The following is a 5,426-nucleotide window of genomic DNA, read 5'->3' as shown; positions in this document are numbered from 1 at the left end:
ATCAACGCTGTGATAGAAGCACCAAACAGGTAGCTGGACTTCGCGGCCGGGACCAGGAGGATCAGGTGACGTCCGCAGCATCAGAGAGGTAGCGTCAGCGTCAACCAAGGAACGCACCAACGCGTTTTGTCAGCATATGACTTTGTCAGGAGGCGTGTCTTATGATCATCATGACGAGGTTTATATACCCACTGGTTTGGCAGTTCACATGAACCCTTAATTAAACAATTAAAGAAACAAGTACCACATAAATGGACAATGCAACAATAATGATACATGAATACATAAAAATACATATATATAAAAAAAAAACAGGCAAATTATTACAATGCGCTTAACGACAAAACAATAAGTAAAATACATACATTATTAAAAAAAGAATACATTCTTCAAAAATGCATATAACATTTATATGAAACAATTTATCACATGAATGATCGGCACAGACACAGCAATGTACACCGCAAGCGACCACCACAAGACTATAGCAAGAGCTATGGGGTAACCGCCCAACTACAAAGCCCTGCCAATCAAGTGGGGTAACTACGCAGATCTAGTGCAAAAAAGGAACTATGTCAATGCCCTCATTCATGCCCATAGGAGACATGGTATTCATTGTAAAAATCCAGTAGGTTTCCCTACGACTTAATTTCATCAACACGTCGCCACCCCTTTCGTCAAGGGAAACGTGTTCCAAAGCTTTAAAAGAAAAGAAATCAAGATTAGAATTGCAACAAGAGGCAAAGTGTCGGGGAACACTATGTAAAATAGATTTATTTCTGATACTCCTAGTATGTTCTAATACTCTAATTTTCAAGGGGCAATTTGTTTTTCTTACGTATTTTTTCGCACATCTGCATGTTAAAAGATATGACACATGTTGTTAAACAGGACATCCGACTCTTGATATTCCATTATTTGGTGTTATCACCATTAGAAAATGTGGTACTCTTTACTTAGAAGGGCGCCCATCTCGGGCATCTCGGGGATTGAATGCACTAAAAAATCGGGTGCGATCAACCGACGAGATGCCCGAGATTTCCCATAGGGAACAATGTTAAATGTCTCAATTGACCCGATTTTCCTGTTCAATGCCTCAATTGACCCAATTTTTCCATAGGAAACAATGTTAAATGGGCCACAGAGGCCAAATAGGCACCCTGAAGTGAATAATGGCCACCCGAATTGTTAACGCCACCCCACGATCAACGTCAACCCGAAGCGTGGCGAGCGCAGCGAGCCCGCGAGGGGCGGCGGTACGCGTCCTACGACCTTTTCATACCCCCACTATCCACGTCGGCGTGGAGTTGAGAATAGAAAGTGTGGCGAGCGCAGCGAGCCACCGAGCCCGAAGCGTGGCGAGCGCAGCGAGCCCCGCGAGGGGACGCGGATACCTTCACAGGTATCCGCGTCCCCTCGCGGGCTTCACAGCTGTCCGCGTACCCTCGCGGGGCTCGCTGCGCTCGCCACGCTTCGGGCTCGGTGGCTCGCTGCGCTCGCCACACTTTCTATTCTCAACTCCACGCCGACGTGGATAGTGGGGGTATGAAAAGGTCGTAGGACGCGTACCGCCGCCCCTCGCGGGCTCGCTGCGCTCGCCACGCATCGGGTTGACGTTGATCGTGGGGTGGCGTTAACAATTCGGGTGGCCATTATACACTTCAGGGTGCCTATTTGGCCTCTGTGGCCCATTTAACATTGTTTCCTATGGAAAAATCGGGTCAATTGAGGCATTGAACAGGAAAATTGGGTCAATTGAGACATTTAACATTGTTCCCTATGGGAAATCTCGGGCATCTCGTCGGTTGATCGCACCCGATTTTTTAGTGCATTCAATCCCCGAGATGCCCGAGATTTTTTTACTAACGATCCCCACGATCAAAATCGTGGGCGCCCTTCTAAGTAAAGAGTACCGAAAATGTATAGTGGACTTTATCCACATACTCACACATTTTACATTTATTGCATGGAAAGAATCCATTACAAGTTTTAAGCCACCCATCGGTGGGAAGATCGTTCTTAATTCGACTGGGAGCCAAAATTGATCTTCAAGATGAAGCTTTCTTGAAAACAAGCTGTGGCTTAGGGAGGTAATATATCACATAAGAGAGGATCCAATAGCCGCACATCCCAATGCTTATTAAGGATGTTCTTAATGGCGTTACCATTAGAATTAAATTTAGTTAGAACTGACAAGTTTGTCCCATTTGTATCAGCACGTTTTTTATATTGTAAAAGCTCATTGCGATCACGGTCATTCAATCAATTTACATCTGCTGACGACGGGTCTAATAAAAAGGCCCGAAACGTTGCAAACGCACCTTTCAAGCCTCTGAGTTTTATTCAGTGTGAGCGAGTGCCGCTATTCTTCTGTGTATGTGTGTGTGTGTAATATATATATAATATTCCATAGACAAAAACCTTACGGTTTCACATGTCCCATTAAGGCTTCTTACACGTGATCTGGCATTTCTGAAACCTATTGTAACTCTTCCACTCAAACGCCAAAAAGCAATGAAATTACAATCATTAAGGCTGACGCCTCAATGGACGTGTTCCTTGCGCAATACAGATATGGTACGCCATCACAGCCTGTGGGTAAGTGCAGATTCAGCACTCACAGAGTGAGATTGCTGTCACTCACACAATGGTGGAGCTGCTAATTCACAGATTTGTGTGCTCATTGGAATACACACATGCAGTCTATGGGATCTGATACGAAATCCCGGCGGTCGGGATCCCGGCGGTCGGAATCCCGACACTGGAATCCCGACCGCCGAAATCCCGACATGGGGGGGACGTGGATCGCTCAGCACGCTATTTTATTCTCCCTCTATGGGTGTCGTGGACACCCACGGAGGGAGAAAGATTCGGGATTGCGGCGGTCGGGATTCCAGTGTCGGGATTCTGAACGCCGGGATCCCGACCGCCGGCAAATTGACTGCATCCCAGTCTATGCAACTGAAGGTCTGAGCAGTTATGTGGCGCACTCATCCTAAAAAGTACCTGCAATCATCTAAAACTGTCTATACCTCTGAGTTACTATAGTGTTCATTCTAGCACCCGCCATCTTTGAAAACCCATGCATTTCCTCTTCCCTGCCTGGGGTATAGCTGTCTGCTGTAGTAATTCTAGCACAGTGTGGTCTGTATATCAGCACTGCAAACCAGACCTGTGCTAGAAACACTACAGCAGACAGCAACACCCCAGACAGGGTAGAGGAACTGCATGGGTTTTCAAAGATGGCGGGTGCTAGAATAAACACTATTACTAGAACTATCCCACTGAGGGTCCAACATCTTTCACACGCACTACATATATCCATTTCATTTAGTATTCACATGCAGTTACCAGAAACATCTTTCATAATTGCAAAAACTATAATACTCCCAACTACTATGCATCTATACTTTCTTGTACTATACGCCTTCAGGCTGCTCTGTCTTCCCCAATCCCTACTGCTGTGTGTATTCCCTCATCCGCACCAATGTGTCTTTTCCCATCTGCGCTGCCCTGTCTTTCCACACAGATGCCACTGTTTCCTTCTATCTGTGCCACTGGCTTCCCCTCCATTAGTGATACTCTGTCTCCCCCTCATCCATGCTGCTCTGCCCGCCTCATCCAGGAGTTTCCTTCCATCTGTACTGCTGTCTCCCCTCTCCATCTGTACTGCTCTGTTTTCCCTTTATCCCCTTTGTTCCGAACCCCCTCCCCCATCAGTGCTGTCTTTCCTCCAACTGCTCCTCTGTTTCCCACCCAATCGCATCACTCTGTCTTACCTTCCCCGATCTGTGCCACTCTTTTCCACCCATCTGCTTCATTAGACCCCCATCAGTGCTGCTTAGCCGTCCTACCATCTACGCATTTCTATTCCCCATCTGCACCACACTGCCTCCTACCCCAATCAACACCACTTTTACCCCATCCTCTCAGCTGTTTACTGCTCAGACCTTCAGTTGCATAGACTGCATGTGTGTATTCCAATGAGCACACAAATCTGTGAATTAGCAGCTCCACCATTGTGAGAGTGCTGAATCTGCACTTACCCACAGGCTGTGATGGCGTACCATATCTGTATTGCGCAAGGAACACGTCCATTAAGGCGTCAGCCTTAATGGTCGTAATATCATTGCTTTTTGGCGTTTGAGTGGAAGAGTTACAATAGGTTTCAGAAATGCCAGATCATGTGTAAGCAGCCTTAATGGGACATGTGAAACCGTAAGGTTTTTTGTCTATGGAATTTCATTGCTTTTTTTCAATTTATTTTTTTAAATTCAGAAATGTAAAATTTCACTGTAAGAATAAACATTGGATTTTTAAAAATGTTTAACAATAACACACCCTTGTCAACGAGCATTACCACTGGCTACAAGCATTGCAAACCCCTGACAATGAGTATGACCCCCATCCCAGAGCATGAAAGCCCAGGCAATGAAGACACCCATCCCATGAAACCCCTGGCAATGAGCATGACACTCAGTGTGCAGAAGCTATACTGTAGGGCATAATGTATCACGGGCATTGCAGTATGGGGCATATGGTGCAGGGGACATTACTGTATGGGGCTTAATATGGTGAAAAAATGTTCTTACTGTGGTGGCAAGGTCTGTAAGTGCAGGGCCAAAAACTGGGGCGTAAGGTAGTCTTCTCCGATAAGGCCATGCCCATTTTAATGAGACCACGCCCCTCTGGGGCAGAGAAGAAATTACAAATGTATGGATAGGGTTAGGCTGCGAGTGTGTGTATGGACAGGGTTAGGCTATGGGTGTATGAATTGATAGGGTTAGGCTGCAGGTGTGTGTGTGTGTGTGTATGTATAGAGTGTGCGGATGGGTGTGTGTGCAGATAGGGTAGGCTACGTGTGTGTGTGTGGATGGTGTTAGGCTATGTGTGTATGGATACTGTTAGGCTACGTGTGTGTGTATGGATAGGGTTAGGCTATGGGGGTGTGTATGGACAGGGTTAGGCAATGATGCCTATCCCTAGATATACATGATACGCTGACTACCAGGTCATGGATTAGCTGCGGGTGTGTGAGTATGTATGTATGTATGGATAGGGTTAGGCTACATATATGTGTGTGTGTGTGCGCACATATGTATGTATGTATGGATAGGCTATGGGTGTGTGTGTGTGTCTGTGTACAGGGTTAGGATACAGGTGCCAGAGTCAATGATGCCTACCTATACATGACACGCTGACCCTACCAGGTCATGGAACTCCACCAGGCTGGGGGTTCCTCCCGGGGATGGCGACCAATCTGCTACTTCTGTCTGACTTGGTGGTTTCCCCTCCAGCAGCGAGTTCCAGGCAGCCGCTCCCCTCTTCCCCAGTGTCCGCAGATGCTGAGTGGGAACACAGAGCCAGGCCTCCCCCTTCTGGCATGGCAGTGGTGCAGTCTCCAGACTGCATCGCTGGAGTTAAGG

This window comes from Crinia signifera, chromosome 6 (genome assembly GCF_055691185.1).
Source record: "Crinia signifera chromosome 6, ASM5569118v1, whole genome shotgun sequence".
Classification (NCBI taxonomy): Eukaryota; Metazoa; Chordata; class Amphibia; order Anura; family Myobatrachidae; genus Crinia; species Crinia signifera.
The sequence above is the reverse complement of the archived record's forward strand: the minus strand, read 5'-3'. Positions refer to the sequence as shown.